Consider the following 25,206-nt stretch of genomic DNA (forward strand, 5'->3'; position numbering starts at 1 on the left):
ACTCGGTCTAATTTAAATTTAGTTGGCTTTTCAAAGCACGAAATGTGCACTTATTTTGATAAAAAAATAGAGTAACCGTTCATAGCCCATAGGTACACTGGTTCGGTTCCGTTCCAGTTGCAGATCGCCTGGAAAAACTGGTGACGAGGGTGGGCCGAGAATTGGACGAGTCTGGCTAACATTGCGCCCAACATTGCGCCATCTCAGAAAATTTGCCAGAATTTCCTTTTTTTTTAAAAAGGAATTTGCCAGAATCACAAAACCTAGCATCACACAGGTTCTGAACTTCTGAAGTCCAGGAGAGATACGTACAAACGTAACAAAGGATAGTAAGAGTTACGCACGCTGACACGAATATGAGTTCTATCAGGTATGTTTTTTATTATATATACAGAAGAAGTGTACAAACTTCCATACGCTGGACAGCTCTATAGTACCGGACGAGTCGATTCGAGAGCCACCAAGGAGACCCGTCAGACAGCTCTACGTGCACGTGTGCTGTATATATGCACGCTCCTCCTACCTTGGATGCCAACGTCTCCTTGAACAACTCTTCTCTACGCTGAAAGTCACGATGAGCGGCAAGCGTCAACATGCCTGCCGCCTCAGCTCCCTTCCCGGCCGTGGGCGGACCTCGACGCCGGCCTCGTCTCCAGCATCGCCACATGCTGCGCGCTCAGGGAGTACGCCTCCTGCCGTGCCGTCTGCGGCGCGTGGCGCTCGGCGCTCCCGCCGCCGCTCTCGCGGCCCCTCGCCGTGCTCCCCGCCGACGACCGCCGCGGGCCACCCCGTGTCGCTCGCGGCCTGCTCCCACCACGCGCGGCGCTGGGCCAGGCTCCTGCACGGCGACCTGCACCGTCGAGTCCGACCGGGGCCGATCGGCGCCCGCGGCCGCGTGCTGCCGCTGCGTCGGCGCCTCGCGCGACGGGTGGCTCGCCCTCGTCGCGGGCGACGCCGAGGCGCCCGCGGGGCCGCTGCTGTTCAACCCGTTCACGGGCGAGGAGATCCCGCTGGATCAGGAGCTTTACGAGCCCGCGCACGAGCGGGCGCCCAAGATCGTCTTCTCGCCGAATCCCACGCCGCTCGACTTCACCGCGGTGAGCCTGTGCCGCCCCAACAGGGTCGCCGTGCAGAGGGCGTCCGACGGCTGGTCGCACATCGAGGACACGGGCCCACTCCTGGACAGGGACGTCGTCCTAGTCGACCTGGCGTACAGCCACGACGACGGCAAGGTCTACTGCCTGGCGAGGGACGGCCAGGTGCACGTGCTCCACCTCAACCGCCGCCGCCGCTCCTGCCGCCGCCGGGTGCCACCCATGGAGGTGGGGCCACTGCCGAAACTGCCCCTCGGCGCCGTCGTCTTCCCTTCACCGTACGACACAATATCCAAGTTCACGGACGCCAAGAACCTGGTGCTCTGCGACGGCGTGCTCTACCAGGTATGGAGGCGGCCCACCGGCGCTGGCAACGCGACCGTCGCCGCGCCAACAGGAGGAGTCCGGCGGTGGATCCACATCTTTAAGGGCGACGTCTTCGTTCTCAGGTTCGATCCCGGGAACTGGCCGAGCAGCCCGTGCTGGAGCGTGGTCGAGGCGAAAGATCTGAGAGGTAACGCGCTGTTCGTCGGCATGAACGAAGCAGCGGTGGTGCGCGCCGAGGGTGTGAGCGCCAACAGCGTTTACTACTGGGACGGCCCGCGCGGGGAAGACTACGAGGCTGTGGTCTACAGCTTGGCAACCGGAGCCTCCGTCCGGTGGCCAGCGGCGACGACCGGAGGCGTCTCGAGCCCCGTGTGGTACTTCTTGCCGGCCGGCGAGACCCAGCGTGAGGAACCGGAAGCAACTGAGGTCGAAGCCACGTCTGGGGAAGCAACTACACCCGAACTTGACGAGGAGTTGGATCATAGTGCACATTGTCTCAAGAAAACCATGAGCTTGCTCGGTAGGTTAGACTATTCTCTCGTTTATTGTTCTACTCTCTCTGTGTAGAGAGGGAGAGCTACATCGATGTCTTTTGTTTAATATTTTGCATTAAGAGAAACGGCTCAATTCCAAATTTCCAATATCATTATGCGATTTGAATTTGAGAGAGGAGAGTTTTTAGGTAGGGTTCAATTCTTCAATGCGTTAGCATTTAGGGTCAGCTAACTAAATAAGATCTCACTAGTTCTAATTAGGATATATACCTAACTTAGATTGGTCTCACACTCTCACGGGTGTACCTTCATTCGAGTATGAAGAGGCCATTGGTCCTAATCGTGATGACCCGTGCCTGCTTCGTGCATGCGCTGGTGCAGAGTGTCGGTGCTGTGGTCACCGTAGTCATACCTAGGGCACCGACTCGTCCTTGAGGCGTCGTCGGTGATGCAGCAGAGGTGGCGGCCTTCCTGTTTAGGCGTGGCTACAACCTCACGGGAACGCTGGTTCCATGGTAAAGCCTAGAGGACAATGAGGAGCGAGCTGCAATTGGTTCTATTAGGGCAGTCCCAATGAAAGAAGCTAGTAGTTTCTATAATATATGATACCACATTAAAAAAAGTATGGCTTTTTAACCCATGGTTTCTATGAGTAATAATTATTTTCTCTTTCTCTCTCCCAACTCTATCTTCTTCCTCCAATGGGAGTGCGACACGAGCTCCCTAGAAACTGGTGGTTTCTCCCCAATGACGATTTCATGGTTTCTTGGTGCATTGGGTCAAGAGTAGACCTGATTTCTTCATGAAGAAATCATTTCTATGATTTTTGCTCTCTTTCTTCATTAATTACGTTGCCATGTCAGCGTTTTGCCTACGTGACAAGTCATTTAATGAGGATAGAAACTATCATCAATACACCATTGGAACTGCCCTTAGCAACTCCAATCTAGTCGTGTATGTGGGAGTTGCCCCTGCGGAGTCGGTCAGAGACCATTGCCGAGATCAATCCAACACAATGCGCTTCCTGGGCTTATAAAGGTAGGCTCGTGACAGATTGAAATGGATGTGGCAGTGGACACACACAAAATCACTCCTATAATGTGCAGCATGGCTGCATAGTGCAAACCAAACTCCCATGCAACACGAACCTGATAGATACCACTTGTTCCATCTTAATCCCACAACACTAAACAGTGAAGAGTTGAGAAATCGAGGGACTTTCCCCACGTTCAGCATGACAGTCTCATTAGATCGTGGAGTAATATCACAGCTTCTACACCCAAGGGTTAAGTCATGTTTAGATCACACGGTCCAAAGTCTAGTTGGTTAAAATTAAAGGCTAAACTTTAGACCACTTTAGTTTACTGGTGTGGTCTAATGAACTAATGATGTTTTTTGTGAGATTGACTAAACTTTAGACAGCGTTTTAGACCACCTATTTGGAGCCTCAAAAGTTAAAGCGATCTAAACTTTAGTTGATAAACATTAGACTATAGAATCTAAGCAAGGTCTTAGTATGGTATACTAGCTCATACTAGCTTGATATTTGTTAGAGAGATTCGAAGGGTGAAATCTCGCTCGATCCGATCTAAGGACACGAAGATTTAACTAGGTTTAGACCCCTGCTTACATAGGTGAGTATGTGCTTTGGTGAATACGCTAGGTCCCCTCTCGAACTTGTGGTAGAGCACGAGAGTGTCACTGGGCTAGCCCCGGTGCCGATGAGGGCGGAGGTGGGGCCGCTCTTTGGCCCGTCGAAAAGTGTATTAGTCAAACTTTTAACTGTGGCCATTAACAAAATGTATACCAGATTAGTGAACAATGATTTTGTAAGAATTTTATATTGATTACTTTGAATCTCCAAGCATTTTGAAATACTCCCTGCGTCCCCTAAAGAATATAATTCTTAATTTTCGAGGAGTCAAACGATTTGTACTTTGACCAAACTTATAAAAAAACACTAAACATTTATTATACAAAATAAATATCACTAGATTAATTATGAAATATATTTTCAGATGAAATCTAGTTGGAGACATAAATGCTAACACTATTCACTATAAATTAGTTAAACTTAAGCTAGTTTGACTAGTGCAAATCTCATAGTTACATCTTTTTTGGAGAGAGAGAGAGAGAGAGAGAGAGTGTAACATCGGCTCTAATTAAAGGGAACCGTGCCCTACTATTATTGAGGTTTGGGCATTGGGCATGGTAGTGTTGTTGTTGTTTACCTTGGAAGTAGTTGGTACGTCATCCCTTGGGTCGCTTTGGTTGACACAGCTAATTTGAAAGCAGGATGCCATAATAGACCAGTGAGATTGGCATGTCCACATACCAGTATACCACCTCTGCTAGTGCTACCCAGAGCTTCTCGCCCTTCTCCGGCTGTTTATACAAGAAAGCGCTTTTAGATCAAGTACTACGTACCTTCCATTTGTTTAGCTGTAATCAGTAATCACTCTCCTAGCCTCCGTCGTACCTATCTGTAGTATTCCATTCCTTTCCGCCTTGGAGCAATCGACCTCCCCCATCAGTTAAGCAGAGTAAAACTAGGACCTGTAATTTTCAATGTTACTGTCTTGTTCAAACACACGCGCACCCGTCCATCTTAATTGATAGTTTGGTATCAATGGTAAGCACTAAGCAGGCATGTTTGCGTCAGCTGCAGGCAATTCAACGCTTGTTACTTGGGATGGATCTCATCAAACTAATAATCTGGCATTGCTAAGTGAAGCAATTGATCATGCTGTCATGCATTAGTTATGGATGACAACTAAACCAAAATAGAATAAGGATCACTATACCAGCCTGGAACTGTTGGTGCTTGAGATGTTGATGCATGACAGATGCCTTCTTTCATCCTGAAATATATTTTTTTTTTTGGGGGGGGGGGGGGGGGGGGGGGGGGGAGGGCTAAGGCCCCCTCCAGTTCTTTCAAAAAAAAATGTAAGGGCTTTTAGTTTATCTTAAATCAAGCTATCCTAAATTTGACCAAATTTATAACAAAGAGTTTTAACTGCATGATTTAAATGGCCTTGGCCCATTTTATATTCAATTAAATTGTAAGGCACGTACTAAATATGAGGTGCAATAATGTTTAGTCCCGCATGGGCTTTGTAGAGCCAATGATATTTCTATCTATGTAGGGTCGTCCCCCATTCCCGTCCGGGGTTGATGAGGACATGACATATAAGAATACGAGCATTATTGACTATAATAATGTGAATTTGTTCCTATGTTTGCAAAATGATATCAGTAAAAAGAAGAACAAGAAGCTTGGGGCCTCCATGGAAAACATGAGGAAGAAGAAGCAGCATCTTTGGGGGTCTTCTCCTCTAACACTCTAGCGGGGTTGAGGGCAGGGGTGCGGCGGGGGGGGGGGGGGGGGGGGGGGGCGTTGTCGGCCTGCTTCTCCAACATGTTGAGGCCCTCCTCCTCTTCTCTTTGTGCTTTGTGGTCTGTATGTGAGAATGAGGGTTGGAGAGGGAGGTGAGGCTAGTGGGCTTTTTGTGAGTGAGAGGAGGGTCTGACAAGTGGGGCTAGAAGAGGTAAATGGTTGACAACACACCACCCTTATAGGTGTCATTGCATGCTGTCATACTGTCCGACGTGTAGTATCATACCGTCCAATAAGGTGATGTGCTTTGAAGACTTGTCAGTTCTATCGAGGTCTTCATGGACTACCCGACAAGTGAGGTCAAACTAGCCGACAAAATTTGACAGAGCCTAGAAAGTGTGGAAATTGATATGCAAGTTTATGAAAAGATGAGATTAAGATGTGGATTATGTTCATGATGGTTATGATAAACAAGTTGGCACACATGTTACAATAGTGCTGATAGTGCCAGACTCGGTGTCAACACGGCCGCATCCACAGCCTTTCACCCAGACCAACAAGCAGGATAATGTAAACCCTTCCTACTTTTAACCCATAGCTCGTATGTTAACAATCTTAAGGGGTTCGACTTCTGGTTTTAGAACCTTGGTCAGGTGATTTCCTAGGTGAAGCTACTAGAAGACAAATAGAAGCGGGCCATGGAGGCCCAACGAATCGTAGAGGAGAAGAGGCGATGGAGGGAGAAAACCACATGAGGTCTACGCAAGGTGCGCCACCTGCAAAATGCTCGGCGAGGTGGTGTCAGATGACACCTTGTGCTCAAGCCAGGACATGTCAGATGACGATCGCATCGCTAACTATCACAAGGATGATAGGGACAAAGTCAACCAGGCGATGAACTAAAATTAGGTCATAGGAGAGGACAATGATGGGGGACATGGTGACACAGAGACATTGTCTCAACAAGCGTCATTCAAAATGGGAGCCCTTCATCGTGGATGAAAGGTCCTTGTTTGGTTTTGGTAATTGAGTGACAACCTTAGGTGGACTAATATGTGTTTGAGTGAGATACATAGGTGATTAGTCCACAAGTACATCATGTATGAGCAACCTATGCCATGGAGGTGAAATGACTTGGATATGTTGCAAGGTTCACGCATATGATGAAGGAGCTCATTATTGCATATGAGACATGACATGAAGTCATATGACTAAGGTGGAGAAGATCAAGACAAGACTTGGCTTGATGGACCGGTTGCAAGCGTGAAGGGCAAGTTGGAGGCTTTGGAGCGATGGACCATGTGGCGGTGAAGCTTGAGCAAGACTTACCTTCTTGCTTGTGTAGCATAGAAGTAGCTCCCTTGCTGTTTACACCAAATTTTGGGAAGAAGAACGCGAGAACTCAAAGCTTCCAAGATTGTGCTATCAAGGAATCGATTGCATAAGGATCGATATCAGCTGGTTCAGATGCGGTACTAGGATCGGCTCTCTTTGGATGACGTCAGCAGATAACGTCAACAAGCTATGGTTGGCGTCGGGAGAAACATGTCGGACTCTACAAAAAGGGAAAGATTAGGGTCCAAGTTATCTTAAGTTAGGAATGTTTTCTCTTATACTAAAAATTGTAATGAGTCGTATTCAAGTAGGATTCACGCTTAGGTTCTGGGTATAAATATTGGACCCCGACTATTGTAAAAGGGAATCCAATCAATCAATACCAATTACTTTTCTGGCTTCACGCCAACCCTTAGGAGTAGGAGTAGTGTAGATCTCAGCGAGTTCTTCAACAAGCAGGGCTGCATCGGTCCGGTCAACCTCCGACTTTGTATGTAAGTACCGTCATGGCTTATATTTCTATTTGTAAGGCTACATCAGTCCGACCGACCTCTTACTAGCTCTAGTATAAGCTAGTTATCGATTCTTATCTAGTTCAAGTATGGTTGCATCGATTAAGTTTGACCTCCACTGCTCGAATTAGACTAAGGTCAAGTTATCGGCTCTACTCAAGGGTGGCATCCTTCGGGTAGATTCATTAAGTTACCGATCTTGCTGATGTTATTATCGTCATCAGTTTCAGCAATATCAACCTGCCCGATCGAGATCAATCTAGATCAGCCCCACACCATTTTAGTCCATCGTTTATTCTATCACATTGTGATGATTCTTACTTTAAACAATGGATTATGTTTTATTGGTTGTTCTACTTCGATCTTGATCATGCGTAGTACGTGGTTAAGGCATGCCTGATCTTGAGAAGGTTTACTGGCTAGTCGAATCTGGTCTATAGCTCGTTATTATGGATGTAACGATCCGGTTGATCTCCACTGTTAGTACTTTAGATCAAAATATACTGGTTGGTAGATTTGCTTTCGACCAGGCATGACCCTAGCTGTTTGCTATGCCTGCATCGGCTAAATAGCCGATCGCTTGTACTTCAACACTCATAGTGTGTCTTTATGATTCTATTAAATGTGAATAGATCTATTTGCTTTAAAAGGTTTAATCTGTTATCTTTATTATGGCTGCCATCGATCCGGTCGAACCCCACTGTTAATTAAAGATAATAGATTAGATTCGATGAGTTTATAAATCTGTTCGTATTAAATAGTCGATTGTTCTCATGCTATGATCCTTTTTCTACCTCAATCGGCTATTTCAGCCGATTCGCCTATGCTTTCACACATATAGCATGTCTTTCAGAAAACCTACCAACGTATAGATAGTTTTATGGATTCTTTGGCTTTAGTTAAACTTGTCGGCTCAATGCTTTACATCGGTTATATTTATCTAGCTGATGATGTTACTTATATCTGGGCATGTTGCATTCATTACTATAAAAATCAATCATGACCCACGAGTGCTATAGTCCTTAATAGTCGATTTCTTCTCGCATAAGCTATGTAGTCGATTTTCCCGTCTGTCTGCTCCCGAAGCGACACACTTAGAACTATCTGGGCAAAATCGGCATGTTCCACCTTAAATTACTGATAAACTTTATCTCCTTGTCAATTGCAGGTCAAATTGACTGGCATACCCTTAGGAAATTCGTAGGGTCGACTGGTCCTACGTTGAAGCCAAGCAGATCTCTAGCCTTGCTCCATCAAGCAGATCCTTCTAGCTTACTGCATGTTGACATTTTTGTGTCGACACACGTTCTGACATGCTTGGTGGGACACCACAATCGTCATAGCAACTCACAACAACAGTGACATCCTTATGGTGCCTTATGAAGACCTACCTGATGAGGATAAAGATGTTATCGGTAAAGCTATAGAAGAATTTCAGAACAAGTGTTTGTTGTCCTACACCAAGACATGCGACAATAAAGTTGTTCAGAAATATCCACTACCAAGAGTTTGGTTGCATGGATAGTCAGATACAGACGAAGCTAATGATAGGCGTTTCTTCGTAGATGCTGTAAACAAATATGTTCATGATGCCATGTTGCACCATAATAAAGCTTTCTTGAACACATTCCACAATACCATGAAAGTGGTGTTTCATGGATTTCCAATTGATTAGGTTGGGATGGCTTATTACAACATTCCATATCCATCGACTCAGGGGACTAATCAAGCCGGTACTAGCAATCAAGAAGCAGCACTAACTGGTAATGATGATGTCTAGGTAGTTTAGAGCTCATATGAGCAGGTTCAAGGTACCACCACTAATCAAATACAAAACAATCTTAGATCATCAGTGCAGTATGTGCAACAACCGACGGGGCAAGTTCATAATCAAATGGTTAATTTTGGCACATCAGGCTAAATACCATCGTCGACTTGAAAGATAGCGTCATCAGTTCATAGGATTCATAGAGATACAGATCCCAATATTTACAACCAGAAACTTCAAGCAACAAATCAGCAGAGGACCCAATAGATAGAGATTCCACAAGGATATCATTATGGCACAGATTACAATACCCTTCATATGATTCCAAATCCAGGGTATCAAGGTACCTAAAATTTTAATCCGTAGATGGGTCAACAATTGCAGAGAAATCCATATTCAAGTGCTGATGAGTTATTGCTCGGAGTGACCGAGATGATAAAGAATCAGTTCGGTTTGAAGCCAAAAGGGTAGATCTTTTTGTACAAACATCCATATCTAGAGTTGTATGATTTGGTCACCCTTCCTACAAATTACAGGCTCCTGGAGTTTGCTAAGTTCATTGGTCAAGATAGCACAAGCACAATAGAACATGTTAGTCAGTATCTTACATAGTTGGGCAAAGCATCCATTGAAGAGGCTCACCGAGTTTGTTTCTTCTCCTTGCCCCTGTCAGTACCAGCCTTCACTTGGTTTCTATCGTTGCTGGTTAATTCCATTACCAATTGGGCTAACCTAGAGAAGAAGTTTCATATATATTTCTATACTAGGACAGGAGAAAAGAAAATCAGATTTGACGACCATAAGGCAGAGAACTAATGAATCAGGTGCTGAGTTCCTTCAAAGGTTTCAAGAGACCAAAAATTTGTGCTTCTCATTGAATCTAACTAATGATCAACTAGCTGCTTTGGCCATTCAAGAAATGTTGCCAATGTGGAGAGAGAGAAGCTGCTAGGGCAAGAGTTTGAAGTTTAGGTCTGTTGGCTCAACAAGTGGCAGCACTCAATAGCCAATTCTAGAATATACGTAGTGATACCCGATTCAAGAAGAATGCCACAATTGCTGAAGCCTATAATCCATATTCAGTTGATGATGGCGATAAGAACAATGAAGAAGAAGAGATTGCTGTGGCCGAATAGAATTGGGGTAAGAAGACAATAATGGTGTCAAATCCTTGTGGAAGAGGAGTCAAAGAGAGCTATGATTTCGACATCATAAAATCGAATAAGCTCTTCGATTTCTTGCTTGAGAGGAGACATATCAAGTTGCCCACCAATCATATTATGTTACCTCCTGATTGGATAAAGAATAAGAAGTTCTACAAATTTCATAATGCTACTTCTCATTCTACTAACAAGTGTAGAATTTTCTAGCAACATATACAAAGAGCTATTCAGCAAGGGAAGCGTAAATTTGATACACCTCGGAAGATGAAAGTTGATGATAATCCTTTCCTAAGAGATCAGAATATGGTTGATGCAAAGTTGCTCAAAAGAAAGACTAAGGTCCTGACATCAACCAAAGCAAAAGAAACTAGAACAGTCGATCTCGAGATGCAAATATTGGCTGATGAATATAGAGAGATTAGAAGGTGTCGCGACCAATAGAAGAGCCAATATGAGCAGGGAGAGACGTCAAGGGATGGGGAAATAAGGCCGCGTGTCACATCTTGAATTTTGTTGAATAAATGGCAATGACAGAAGGAAAAGAATTATCAGCATTGGTTAGAAGAGAAAGAATACCAATGTCAATAGGAGAAAGAGAGGTATGAAAGAAAATAAGCTGAGTCATATTGGAATTGTCCTTTCTTCAGACATTGTTGGAATGAAGGTTTAAAATTGCCTACTAGAAATAATTGCCCAGATTATAGTGAGCAATATTGGGAGTTTAGGCAATCTCAAGCTAACCATCGGTCTATCCATGCTCAAAATGAGTATCATCATAATAATATGGATCGACGCTTAAAAAATAGAAGTGTTCATGATCGGCTCGGAAAGCGAGTTGTTGATCAAAATTGGACTGATTATGAAGAAGATAATGAGGAGGAGTATGTTTGGCAGGAAGTGCAGTGGTGTCCAAGAGTTTTGACAAGAAGCCAAAAAAGAAGGGTGCAACGCCTAAGGAACAGAGAGCTAGAATAGGCTCAGCCGTCTGATAGACCTCAAGTGTGGCGTGCTAAACAAACAGCCGATAGGGGTCAACGATCGGCTAGTATTCAAATGACTTTTCTATTGCCATTAGAATTTATAGCTCCAACAGACCAAGAAGTCTATTCATATTTTGATGAATTAGAGTTGATAGTTGTACATCAAGCTATATTCGATAAGCCAGTCAAACATCAGCACTTAAAAGCTTTATATGTAAAAGGTTTTGTTATTGGGAAGCCGATGAGCAAAATGTTGGTGGATGGAGGTGCTTCTGTCAATCTTATGCTTTATACTACTTTTTGTAAACTTGGCAAGGGACTAGGAGATCTGATTGAGACCGACATGATGCTTAAGGATTTTTGGGGGTAATGCATCCAAGACCAGGGGGCATGAATGTTGAATTGACAATCGAAAGTAAAACTTTGCTCACCACATTCTTCGTCATTGATGGAAAAGGTTCATACAGTTTACTCCTTGGTCGTGATTGGATTCATGCAAATTGTTGTGTACCATCAACTATGCATCAATGCTTGATTCAGTGGCATGGAGACGATGTTGAGCTAGTTCATGTTGATGATTCTATGAGTATAGCAATAGCTGATCCAGTATATTGGGAACTGAAAGACTTTGAATGTTTTTCTAGCAAATTATGGGAAGGAGGCTTTATTAAAATCAATGATGAAAGCCAACAACCGATCAAAGCAATCGGCTCTGAGAGTTTGTTTTAATGAACAATCCAATAGATGGTACAGATGGTAAGCTAGGGCATGGCTTCACATTGGCCGATGAATTAGAGAAGATGGACATTGGTCCTGGAGATAGGCCTAGGCCAACATATGTGAATGCTAAGTTGGATCCTGAGTATAAGCAAGAGTTGATGGGTTTATTAAAGGAATTTGAAGATTGTTTTGCTTTGGAATACAATGAGATGCCCGACCTAGATTAATCAATTGTTTGATTTTTGGTCTAACGAGTTCTAGTGCAACCTATCAAGAAGCGATCAATGGAAAATGTCTAAAGGGATATTATCCTAGTGTTCGGATCAGTACTTGACAGCCAATTTGTTCAGTCATCGGCTCTAATAGCCGATACCAGAAGGGTATCGCCTTTAGCTCAAAAACTACCCCAAAAGGGGAAAAGGAGATATGATATGTATCACCTATAGAACAAAAAAACCAACATAGAAATGATTATGGTATACACAAGGCATTGCAAAGAATGCACTGAAACATAATCACAGAAAAATAGAGATTTTATTCATTGATTAGTTTGCCCTAAATACAAACTAATTAAAGACATTGTTTATCACATCCTGAGCGGATGTGATGTCCATGATGGTCTCCACTATATCGACGAAGTCCTCGATCAACTCCTCATACTCCTTGGGGTTGTCGCCCATCAGGAAACCGATCTCCATGGTATGGAGCTCATACCCGGTCTAGACCTGTGCCGCGGTCAGCGCCACCGATGCGCCATGACAGATGCCATGAAGGGCGATCTCCTAGACACAGGTCAGGACATTGTAGAGGTGGGCGTTGATGAGGGGGCCCCCGAGCATTGACGGCCACTGTAGCCATGTTTGTCGCCAGTTGGAAGGACTCCAACTACACCGTCAGGGCTGGCGATCATAGAAACAAAGGAGCTATCAAGATAAAGACAGTGGAAATTAGAAGAAGAGTTTTCTTGGAGTTCATCTTACCCACCATCATGGTGTTAGATTCGACCAGTCATGCCTGAGCAGCATTGGCCTCTTCCTCAGAAGCGAGGAGGGTAGCTTGAGAAGCCCCAAGGTGGATCTCAAGCTGACCGTTTTCCCAAGTTGCCTCGGAATAACGGTCCTAGGTTGCCCTCCACTCCTAGAGGATACACCGAGCATCGCCATTGGAAGAATCAAAGGAATCCAACGACAAGTCCGATGCAGAGGCAGCATCAGATATGGCATTAGAGGGCTCACCAGCCCCAGGAGGAAGAGAACAGAGGCTATCATTCAAGATGAATCTATAAACAAGTTAGAAAAGTTCATTGCCATGAACAGAAGATAGCAATCTCACCTCATACGGCAGAGGCACTGGCTCATCGGTAGGTTCTCCTCTGGAACCTCCTTCATCGCGCGCTTGCCCTAGTTGTCTTTGCCAGCCATATGGTTTATTGGATCTATGAAAAGGGGGAAGAAAACCGCCACAGGGTTTGTGAAGGCGGAGAAGGGCAAAGAATAGAAGCAGTTGCCAGTATAGATGCATTCGAGGCCAGAACCCTTGGCTGGTCTTTATAACCATGAAGCGAGGTGGTAGATATCTCAGGATGTGCAAAAGGTAACCACAATTAATAGAAGGCGAAGCGCCACTCTACTAATGCCAGAGAGGAAGAAGCGTTGATAACTAAGGATGGAAGATTGAGGAGTTTTTTAATGGAGGCCGTGTTTTCAGACTTAATTAGACTAAAGTCAGGGGTCTAGAATCGGCTATTTTTAAATCAGCTCTTTAGCCGAGACAAGAAAGACAATAGATTAACAGAAAATATGGTTATCATTGATTCCACATAAAATACATGTTGGTATATAGATTATAAGTTTAGAACATCATGGATTGCTTTCAAAGCTTTTAGCCGGATAGCATCGACTTCTACGATTTGTTGCTTGTCTTCTTCGGCTGATCCAGGAATATTCTCAAGGCTGCTGTAGATGGCCTTGCCTTCTCTAACCTTGGTCAACAGTTCCTGTTTCTTCTACTTAGTGCATTGGGTATTTAAGCCAGATTGGACTTATGGCGATCGATGACAGCCTTCATGTTCTCCAGCTCCTTCTCAAGTTTTGCACGCTTGGCTTCTAGTTCGTTCAGCTCTAGCTCGATCCTAAGGGAGTAGTTCTTCAAATTATCGATCAGCTATGCTAGCTCTTTGGCCTCTTGTCGGTTGGAGTTCTTCTTGGCTAATAAAGCTTCATGATTAGATAGATTCCTCTGAGCCTTTTTCACCTTTGGGGCTTGATCTTTAATAATGGATAAAGGTGATAAGACTTTGATGATACCTAGGGATAAATTATCCTTAATGGCTAAGAAGACTCTTTGCATTGAGTCTGCATCTTGGACCAAATCGGCTATATCCTTCTCAAGCATTGGTAATATGTCCCTTAGCCGATTTCTGGTCACTTTTGATAAAGCTTCTTTAAAAGAGGTGGCTGATGAGCTGAGTCCATCTTCATCTATATCCTCTTCAAGATTGAAAGAATAGCTCGAAGCTAGAGAATTAAGCATCTATATATAAGAAAATCTTTTTAGGAGGGTTGAATCAGTTTATAATAAGACAAAATGGTGAAGTGGATACAATACCTTTTCTGTGGTAGTCTCTATCTGAGGAGAAGGAAAAGCTAATGATGCACCAATGGTATCTGGTTGAATCAGCTCTAAACTTTCAACATTGGTATCTGCAAACATCGAGGAAGATTTTTTTAGTTCATGTTTGTTGCAGAAGGATAAAATAGATTTATGATTTTCTTACCATTAGTTGTGTGCTGAACTGGGGAATGAACGGTCTGGGTGACAACAACAACGGGATCACTTGCAAGGGGTAGACTGTCAGACTCCTACTCTTGCGTGGGTATTTCCTCATGGCGTATCTGGCGTAATAAATAGTCAGAGAAGGGTGAAAATTGAGTAAAATTATGAGTTTGAGAGAGATACCTTGGCAACATCAAAAAGTGAAGTGGAAGGATTCTCATTTTCTGCTGTCCTAGAGGCATCAGTTGTTTCAGCCAAAATCAGCTCCTTTTGAGGATTAGCCGATGAAGGATGGTTTGGTGCTGATTTGAACGCCCAAGACAAAAGTTCAGCACCCAGAGTAGGTTGGGATACGATGGTTGATAACTACAAGGAAAGAATTAGAATTAAAAATTGAATATCATTTTGGGAAGAGGATGAATTATTTTACCTGAGCAGTTGATGGTCTCGTTCTATGAAGCCTTTTCCCAGTAATGGTTTTCTGGGTTGTCCCTTGGGCTACCTTGCATTTTGAAGATTGATGTGTTATGATTTTAGAGGCAGCCTAGGTTTTCATTAGCTTCTTTAATGGAGTGCAGTTGATCCCAGTCTCGAGGTTGGACATGGCGGATAATACTCTATGACATGCCCTTTTATGTCCACAATTGGAGGATTGAATTTAGCATCCTGTAAGGGAGTTCTGTTAGATAAGTTGACAAAGGGACTTTGGTAGATGATCTTTATGAAAGCAAAGGAGTTAGCTAGTTACCTCACTGTCAGAAGCAAAATCTTCATCTAGAGCTATGCAGCTAGGATGAACTGGCCCATAAAGAGGTGGGAGTGCCATTCTTGCCACTAGAGATCATATGAATGGAAAGTAAAAGAGGCTCTAGTCCATTAATGTAGATAGAGGGAAAAAAGATCTGATCCTAACTGAAAAACTCTAGAAGCTTCCATTGCCTCACTGATGCCTTCTCTCGGTTTTAGTATATCTCTGAAGCTAAGCCCGGGGGGTAGTTGACCAAGACCAAACTAATGAGCTAAGAAAGAAGGGTTGTAAAACTTGTAGGTTGGAAGGTTGCCTAGAAGGAAGGAACCTATAGACATTTTACCACGGCCATGATGAAATTTGGCTCAAAGAACGCAAGGTTTGATGAAGGAATTGAAGATTGCAGCTACCATTTTGTCTGAGCAGCCTGATTCAAATCAAAATTTGAATGAGAAGACCAACTCATTGTTCTCATCCTCATCATAGGAGAGCCAAGTCAGAATATCTACATCAAACCCTCTATAAAACTTCTTGAAGAGATGGCCAACATTGACAACAATTGTTATGGCCGATGCAGCTTCACCATAGTTCATGCACTAACAGGTTCTTCCTTCTTCGTCTCTGTATTCCTCATCAAAATTGGAGGAGGGAAAGCTCAAATTCTAGAGATTTGGCTTTACAATCTTATGCATATACAAATTTAACCACATTTATATCAACCGCCAAGGGCCATTGATAGTGTGCACTGCTTCATTCTTCAGCAGATGAGCGGCCACCTAATATATCAAATGGTAAGTTGATCTCAACAGATACTTTCTAAGAGAAATCTCAACACCTACTGCTAGATGCTCTGCCATGAGTTTATGATTATAAGTTAGACCACAAGATGACCCACAGAAGATGAATCTTTCTAACCACATGTTTAGAAAAGCCACATGCTCACAGTCAATTAATTCCCAATGTGGTTCTGGATATAGCTTGTCCATCCTGTACAATCTGATATTTTGGCCAGTTTCTTTGACCCAGCACCTAAGAGGTCATATGGCTGCATTAGTCCTGTTATTCTAAGGCCAATCAACATATAAACATCGACCAAGGTAATAGTCATTGGGAGTGACCAAAGACGAAAGCATTCAAGGTGTTGGACTAGAAGTAAGAAGCGGCAATTAGGAGTGAATCGTTTCTCTCCATTCTAGATAGTGAAAGAGTCAGGCATTGGTTTAAATCATAAACTTCCTAGTCTCCGCCCTTTTTGTCCGACACTCTACGGAACCAGTCTCTCCATCCCTTAGGCATTTTGGGCCAATTCCTAAAGAGATTTTTGGTATTCCAAGAAGATAGATCTACCAAAAACTGTCTGAAAGGAATTTGATTGGTTTCTTGTTTGATAAAATCCGAAGGATCAGCATCTCCCATGGGTCCAAGGTAATAAGCATTTGGAACAACAAATGAAGGGATCGGAATTTCATTTTCCATCCCCTAGAAAGCCAGATGAGATAAACTTAAGGAAGAGAAAAAATGCAGAGCAGTGGCTGATAGTTGAAGGGTGGAGATTTGGAGACGTACCTCAGGGATATAGTCACTGGTCGCCATTTTAGTTAGAATAGATCTAAATCCAGAAAAGGTTGCAGAGGAATGACTTGATGAGCAGCTCGAGTAGGGGAAAAATTGCTAGGGTTGGAGCTCTAGTAGTGGCGGCTTTGGTTGTTGAGGCTCGCTCAAAGAAGAAGGGGAAAGTAAATGGCCAAATTAATCAGAAATGATACTATTGGGGTTTTATATAAAATTCGGACCGAGAATATCAAGAGTCACGCGTATATCTCGGAATAAACGGTTACAATGTGGCGAACATGTAAATAGAAATTTTGGAATAAAATTATTTTTATCCCAAAATTGGAGGGCATGTGTTTACACCAAAATTTGGGAAGAAGAACGTGTGAACTCGAAGCTTCCAAGATTGTGCCATCAAGGAGTTGATTGCATAAGGATCGATATCATCTGGTTCATATATGGTACTGGGATCAGCTCTTTTCGGATGACATCAATAGATAACGTCAACAAGCTACAGTTGTCATTGGGAGAAACATGTCGGACTCTACAAAAAGGGAAAGATTAGGGTCCAAGTTATTTTAAATTAGGAATGTTTTCTCTTATACTAAAAATTGTAATGAGTCGTATTCAAGTAGGATTTATGCTTAGGTTCTGGGTATAAATATTGGACCCTGACTATTGTAAAAGGGAATCCAATCAATCAATACCAATTACTTTTTTGGCTTCATGTCAACCCTTAGGAGTATGAGTAGTGTAGATCTCAGCGAGTTCTTCAACAAGTAGGGTTGCATCAGTCCAGCCGACCTCCGGCTTGTCTGTAAGTACTGTCATGGCTTATACTTCTGTTTGTAAGGTTGCATCGGTCTGGTTGACCTCTTATGAGCTCTAGTATAAGCTAGTTATTGATCCTTATCTAGTTCGAGTATGGCTGCATCGGTTAAGTTCGACCTCCACTACTCGAATTAGACTAAGGTCAAGTTATCGGCTCTACTCAAGGGTGGCATCCTTCGGGTAGATTCATTAATTTACTGATCTTGCTGATGTTCTTATCATCATCAGTATCTGCAATATCAACTTGCCCGATCGAGATCGATCTAGATCGGTCTCACACCATTTTAGTCCATCGTTTATTCTATCACATTGCGATTATTCTTACTTTAAACAATGAATTATATTTTATTGGCTATTCTACTTAGATCTTGATCGTGCGTAGTACATAGTTAAGGCATGCCTGATCTTGAGAAGGTTTATCGGCTAGTTGAATCGGGTCTATAACTCGCTATTATGAATGTAACAATCTAGTCGATCCCCACTGTTAGTACTTTAGATCGGAGTATGCTGGTTGGTAGATTTGCTTTTGACCAGGCATGACCCTGGCTATTTGCTATGCCTACATCGGCTAAATAGCCGATCGCCTATACTTCAACGCTCATAGTGTGTCTTCATGATTCTGTTAAATGTGAATAGATCTGTTTGCTTTAAAAGGTTTAATCTATTATCTTTATTATGGCTGTCATCGATCCGGTCGAACCCCACTGTTAAAGATAATAGATTAGATTCGATAAGTTTATAAATCTATTCATATTAAATAGTCGATTGTTGTCATGCTATGATCCTTTTTCTACCTGAATCAGCTATTTCAGTCGATTCGCCTGTGCTTTCACACATATAGCATGTCTTTCAGAAAACCTACCAACATATAGATGGTTTTATGGATTCTTTGGCTTTAGTTTGTTGTTATAATCATAGCTGCATCGATCTGGTCAAACCTCACTGTTGTTGGTAGCACATTAGATTCGGAGCGTTTGTAGATTCATTGTTACTAGATAGTCGATTTTGTTCGCATGTTATATTCTTTCTCGTTAAACTTATCGGCTCAATGCTTTACACAGATTATATTTATCTAGCTGATGATGTTACTTATATCTGGGCATGTTGCATTCATCACTATAAAAATCAATCATGACCCACGAGTGCTATAGTCCTTAATAGTCGATTTCTTCTCGCATCGGCTATTTAGTCAATTTTTCTGTCTGGCTGCTCCCGAAGCGGCACACTTAGAACTGTCTAGGTAAAACTAGCATGTTCCACCTTAAATTACTAATAAACTCGCTCCTTCTCAATTGCAGGTCAAATTGGCTGGCATGCCCTCGGGAAATTCACATGGTCGAATGGTCCTGCGTTGAAGCCAAGCGGATCTCTAGCCTTGCTCCATCAAGTAGATCCTTCCAGCTTGCTGCGGACATTTTTATGCCGACACTTGCGCAACTAATTTGGCTTGAGTATCCTTGTTAGTTGCATTGCTTAGTTTATATAGCTAAGTAATTTTGCGCTCTCTAATTTGGCTTGTGTAACCTTATTATTGAGCATTGCTAGTGAGCTTAGGAGCTTTGTGTTTTTGCTTCACTAGTTTATGTAGGAGCTCTCCCGGTTGCCAAAGTACTAGTTGCATAGGTTTGTGTGACCTTACTACTAGAATTGATTAGGTGAGCTCTAGCTAGCCCGACACCTTTGTTGCCTATTTAGGATCTCTGTAAGGTGCTTGTGAACTTAGATAGAGGGATGTAATCTTGGCTAGACCAATAGTTTTAATTTCGTATTTGTTTTGGTTAGTCAATGCAATTAAATTTAGAAAGGGCTATTCACCCCCCCCCTCTAGTCCGCTATCTCAACCCTATACGTGGTATCCGAGCGAGGTCTCTCATTTGTGGTCTTCACCGACCCGAGAGGATGGTAGCTTATGGGCTAGATGTTGAATGTCCATACACTTTTGATGGCACACACTTTGCATGGTTGAAAGGTTCTTGTATGGTTTTGGTAATTGAGTGACAACCTAGGTGGACTAATTGTGTTTATGTGAGATACATATGTGATTAGTCCAACAGGTACATGTGTGTGATCAACATATGCCATGAAGGTGAAAATGGCTTGGAGATGTTGCAAAGCTCACACATGTGATGATGAAGGAGCTCATTGCAAATGAGACATGACATTGAGTCATGTGATCAAGGTGGAGAAGATCAAGACATGACTTGGCTTGATGGACCGATTGCAAGCGTGAAGGGCAAGTTGGAGGCTTTGGAGCGATGGACCACGTGGCGGTGAAGCTTAAGCAAGACTTGGCACCGATGGACGAAGGCAATGGTAAAAAGTAAGTGAAGTCAAGATCGATGAACCAATATGATCACATGATGATATGAAGTGGATCATATCATTGTTGATCATGTTGGTGCATGTGTTGCATCAACATTGGAGGAGATGGAATAGAATGTGCAAGGCAAAGGTATAACCAAGGACATTTCATTTCACCGGTCATATGTGTGTAGAGAAGTTTATGACCGGGTTTAGGATAGATGGCCGTACTATCAAGAGGGGTAAACTTGTTTGCATATCGGTCATCTAGTGCCATTCAAGTGATCTAACTTTGCATCATCGCTAGGATTGAGTGGCATGGCAAGTTGAGTGGCTAATCCTTTGGAAAATGATTGTGAAAATGCTAACACACATACACATGGTGGTGTACACTTGGTGGTGTTGGCACATTTATAAAGAAGATGAAGCTGGAGTTGATGTGGATCAACTTAGCGATGGAACAGAGGCAAGAAAGGTTCAAAACACCACTGGCGCCCTGTACAGAAAAGATAGGATTTCATAGAGTGACCGGACGTTGGTCACACAGTGACCAAACACTAGGGTCCTACATTCGGTCAGTAGCAATAGTGAGCACGCGGTCTCGATCTTGTGACCGAACGCTCTAGGCCTGCATCCGGTCAGTGTTGACGTATGCTGACATGGTAGAGCACAGAGGAGACGATGAGTGACTGGACGCTGGGTGAGTCCAGTCGGTGGTGACCGGACGTGTCTGATCGCGAGTGGAACCTTACTTGAAACTACCAGACGCTAGGGTCCTACGTTCGGTCACTTTCAAGCAGCGTGTCCGGTCACAACTTAATGTACTGATGACCGTTGAGATCGGGCGATTAGCATTTGAAGCAGGGGACACGTGGTGTGCATCACGCGATCGGAAGCTAGGGTCCTACATCCGGTCGATCTTACAGGAGCGTCCGGTCGTCCTGAGTTTTGCCCAGTGAAGGGGTAACGATTGGTTTAGCCTGTGGGGCTATAAATCGAAGGTGGTATCAGCCATGGCTGGAGTGGAGCACCTCAGGGGACTTAGTGTCCATGCTTGTAGTGCTTAGGAGCCCTCCATGTCACATATGCTTGATAGAGATCATCCGATTGTGTGAGTAAGCGATTCTAGTGCGATTACATCATGAGGTTGCATCGAGTGGCACTAGGTGATTGAGTTACAAGTCGGTGGTGCTTGTTACTCTTGGAGGTTACCACCTTCTAGATGGCTTGGTGGTGGTCTCCATTGAAGCCCGCAAAAAGCTTGTGCGGAGCTCTAGAGAAGAGCTTTGTGAGGGGCATTGTGCTCGCCCCGTGGGAGCCATGAAGAGCAACTCTAGTAAAGCGTGTCATTGAGCTACCCTCACTTTTGGGGTAGGTTCTTGCGGTGCCTAATGTGCGGGCTTGGCGGGTGATGCCAATTAGCCGCCGAACCACCAAGTGAGTGGTCAACATAACAGGGACATAGCGTGTTGGCAAGCACGTGAACCTCGGGAGAAAATCACCATGTCAACCTTGTTCTTCCCATTGGTTTGCAATCCCCTTTCACAAGCTTGTATTTACATTTCCTATACATTGTGCTTGTGTAGTTGTTCTTGTAATTAGTTAGCTTATGTAGCTTACTAGTTACCTTCTTGCTTATGTAGCATAGAAGTAGCTCTCTTGTGTGGCTAATTTAGTTTGTGTAACCTTGTTAGTCACATTGCTTAATTTATGCAGCTAAGTAATTGCACTCTCTAATTTGACATTGGTTGCCTTGTTATTGAGCATTGTTAGTGAGCATTAGGTGGCTTTGTGCTTTTGCTTACTAGCATGTGTAGGAGCTCCCTTGTTGGTTGAAGTACTAGTGGCATAGGTTTGTGTGATCTTGCTTCTAGAATTGGTTAGGTGAGCTATAGCTAGCTCGGCACCTTTGTTGCTTAATTAGTATCTTTAGAAGGTGCTAGAGAACATAGATAGAGGGGTGTAGTCTTGGCTAGACCGATAGTTTTAATTATGTACTTATTTCGGTTAGCCGATGCGATTAATTTTAGAAAGAACTATTCACCCCCCTCTAATCCGTCATCTCGACCTTACAAGTGGTATCAGAGCTAGGTGTAACACCCTGGTGTTACGATCCTTTTTAGCGCCGCGATTAGGCCTCAGTAAAGTTTTCGAAACGAGTTTCTCGAATTTTTTTTATTTAAAACGTATTCGACGCGATACGCGAATCTAGTGTGACTGAGTTCGCGGACTCAAGTAAACGCTCAAGTTGAATCACGCCGAGCGTAGAAATAATTAAGAATGTCGAACGGCAATTTGAGCAAATCAATAGCAAACGGTTCGTTCTATTAGATTAAGCTTGAGAAGCAACGTCTATGAATAAAATAAAACCCATTCATAAATAGAACGATATACATATATATATATAGCTTTTGAATCAATTTAAATGCGAGTTTACGAAATGTTTGCTGTGCCTAGACGTTACAATTTGTGTAAAGTAGTAAACCGTTATATATATATATATATATGTATATATATACATGTTACGGCAGTAACTCTTAATCAAAGAACATGTAACTGTGTTAGTTGACATGCTCCTCTTCAACCTTGTCTATACCTGTCTAATCTTGGTCTTGTCCGATTTTTTTAATGCAGGCACCAGCAACCGTGCAGTGCATGTGCCCAGATATTGGCCTGGAGGCTAGCATCTCATCCATGCATGTCAAATTCAAGTCTCAAGCGCTCAGAGCTGGTGAGGCTAGGTCACTTCCTTGTCGGCAACGTGACTCCTCTCTTTTTCTCGTTCTTTTTCTGCAGTCGTGCAGTCCGTCGCTTCCAATGTTTCCCTTCACGGGTCCATGCACGGCTCTGCCTCGCCGTCACTCCTCGGTGCACTGCGGTGCCCCTCCTTTCTTCCTTCCCAACGCGCGCGAGCAGCAAACTCCCGAGCCCCGCTGCGCCCCGGCGTCACAGCCACCGTGACCTACGCTCCTCCGTGCCGAGGCCACCCATGCCTGGGCGCCGTGCCACGCACAGCACCGCCTCAGCTCGCCGCTGTCTGAGGGCCAGCCACAGCGCCTTGGTGCGCCGCCGCCATTTTTCACCCTCGTGGGCACGTGCGCACCCCTCGGCTCCACGCTGGAGCTGCAGCCGCACCTCAGCCATGGCCGCGCACCACACTGCGTTGGTTCTGCGGCTCCTCAACGCTCCACCAGCGTGCATCCTCGGTCCAGCTCTGCCCTACTGCCTCTTCCGCATGGTCCCATGCCGCATCCCCATGGTCACATCTGAGCTAGCTGCTCCTTCGCCGCCACCACCGAAAGTAGCCACGATGAGCCCCGCGCCGCATCTCCTTCGGTGGCCTCCCAGCCAGAATTGACTCACCCCGTCGCTCCCCCTCCAACGCGTGAGCCCCCACTGCCGCGTCGTTTCTACGGATCCACGGCGCCGCCCCCTTCTCAGCTCGCCTCGTTAGCCGCGACCCGTGAGCTCCCGCCGTTCTGAGCCATCTCGCCAGCCGCGACTACCGTGCCCTGGAGTGCTACCGCGCTTCTCTCGCTCGCCGAGCCGCGCTGCTCTCCTGAGCGGTTGCCTCGCCGTCATCTCCCCCGTGCCATGACAGCCGATGCCGTGGAGCCGGCCGTCGTGACCGCTACAGTGCCACCGCCTCACCTCCCTACGTGCCCCGGTCCCGCGTGGTCCTGCGGTTCCCCGGTGCCTGAGTCGCAGCGCGCTGGCGTCCCGGCGTCACCCGCGTCGGTGAAGCACTCCTGCCATGGCTACGCCTGCGGTCGCTCATGCCTACGCTATCGTGAGGCCACGCCTCGCCAGCTGTGGTCCATGCCGCAGTAGCCGCGCTGCCCTTCCGCGCCACCCCGCCGTCGTCGATGCCGGCTTGCCTGCTGCCTGGAGCCGGCGAAACGCTCCAGTCCCAGAGCTGTCCCGCCGTCGGCTGGTGATTTTTCCCCATTCGTGCTTCGCATTGTAGAACTATCTACCGATGGGCCATCTGTGCTGCCAGCCATGTTGGGCCGCACGTACGTCTCGATAGGCCGGGTGCCGCGCGCCCCTCGTGGGCCAGCCCGCTCCAGCTGCGTCCCGCCGACGAGCTGCTTGGGCTGGTCTCGCTGGGCCGCCACGCGTCCGTCTGCCTGGGCTGCTGGGCTAGTTTCGTTGCCGTCGGCCTTGTTCATTTTTAAGGTATTTTCTAATTTACTGCTGAAGTAAATTTGTAAAATAAATATAAAATAGCATAGGAGTCCAAAAATAACGAAACTAGTTTTGTTGAGTCTCTAAAATTAGGACCTACCTATTAGTATATTTTGTTCACATAGTTCGATGATAATTTTGGAAGCCATATAATTAATCTAAGATATTTAATATTGTAAAATATAAACTTGTAGGAACTTTCGTGACAAATTGGTAATAGTATTAGATCTGAAATCTTTACAGCAGGTTCCTAGCAATATTAGCTGCTCACCATAATTTTGTAGCTCTAGAATAATTAGTTGCTAGATAAATAATAATATCCTATTGTGAATAAAGAAACACCGTTGGTTTATATAACTAAAAGAATTGTTGAGAAATAATGCCTTGTTCGACAACATGGATACGTAGCTAAGTACGGTCGTCGTTAGAACTAGCCCGTTAACTTGAGAGGCGTAAAGCGTATTTATACGAGTCACGATTGCAGTCAATTAATTATATCTTTGCATGGCATTACATTGCATATCATAATAGGGATGTCAGTGGATCACGGAGTTGTCGGGAGTTGCTGGAGGAATGGTGCTTTTGGAGATCATGTCGCCATGATGGAAAGCTAACTTCTGATTATATTTTTCCCAGGCAAGCCATGGTGCATAACCCCTACTTTTCTACAGTTTAAATTATATTTGTGCATTAAGTTTTAAGGAGTTGAATGAAACCCACTTGCATATATATATCTTTATCCTATGAGTCTTACTAGTATGACATGATCGTGTAGAATGTTACGCTACAGGACTCCAGTAGAAGTCGAGTGATTGCCTGTCACTTGCGAGAGATAGGAAATATATTATTAGATTACTATCACTCGGAAAATATGAAAATGGTGGAAAGGAAATGGTGACCGGGTAGGGATATGGTTTGGGTATTGGTGAGTGTAAGGAGTTGTGTCGTCGTGGACACGGGGCATAGCTTAGTTACACTGTTTTTCCCTATCTGGTCGGTTAAGGACCGATCGTTGCATTTGACTCTAGGCAGGTCACAGACTTTTTATCCCGAGCACATACTTGTGTATGGGCGCTTAGAAG

The 25,206-nt window shown here is 44.5% G+C and overlaps 1 pseudogene; it reads left to right on the forward strand.

The window, feature by feature from the left end:
- Positions 1-356: 356 nt before the first annotated feature.
- On the forward strand, positions 357-22,977 carry LOC136491978 (uncharacterized; annotated as a pseudogene).
- The last annotated feature ends 2,229 nt before the right edge of the window (positions 22,978-25,206 follow it).

This window comes from Miscanthus floridulus, chromosome 11, assembly GCF_019320115.1.
Source record: "Miscanthus floridulus cultivar M001 chromosome 11, ASM1932011v1, whole genome shotgun sequence".
Classification (NCBI taxonomy): Eukaryota; Viridiplantae; Streptophyta; class Magnoliopsida; order Poales; family Poaceae; genus Miscanthus; species Miscanthus floridulus.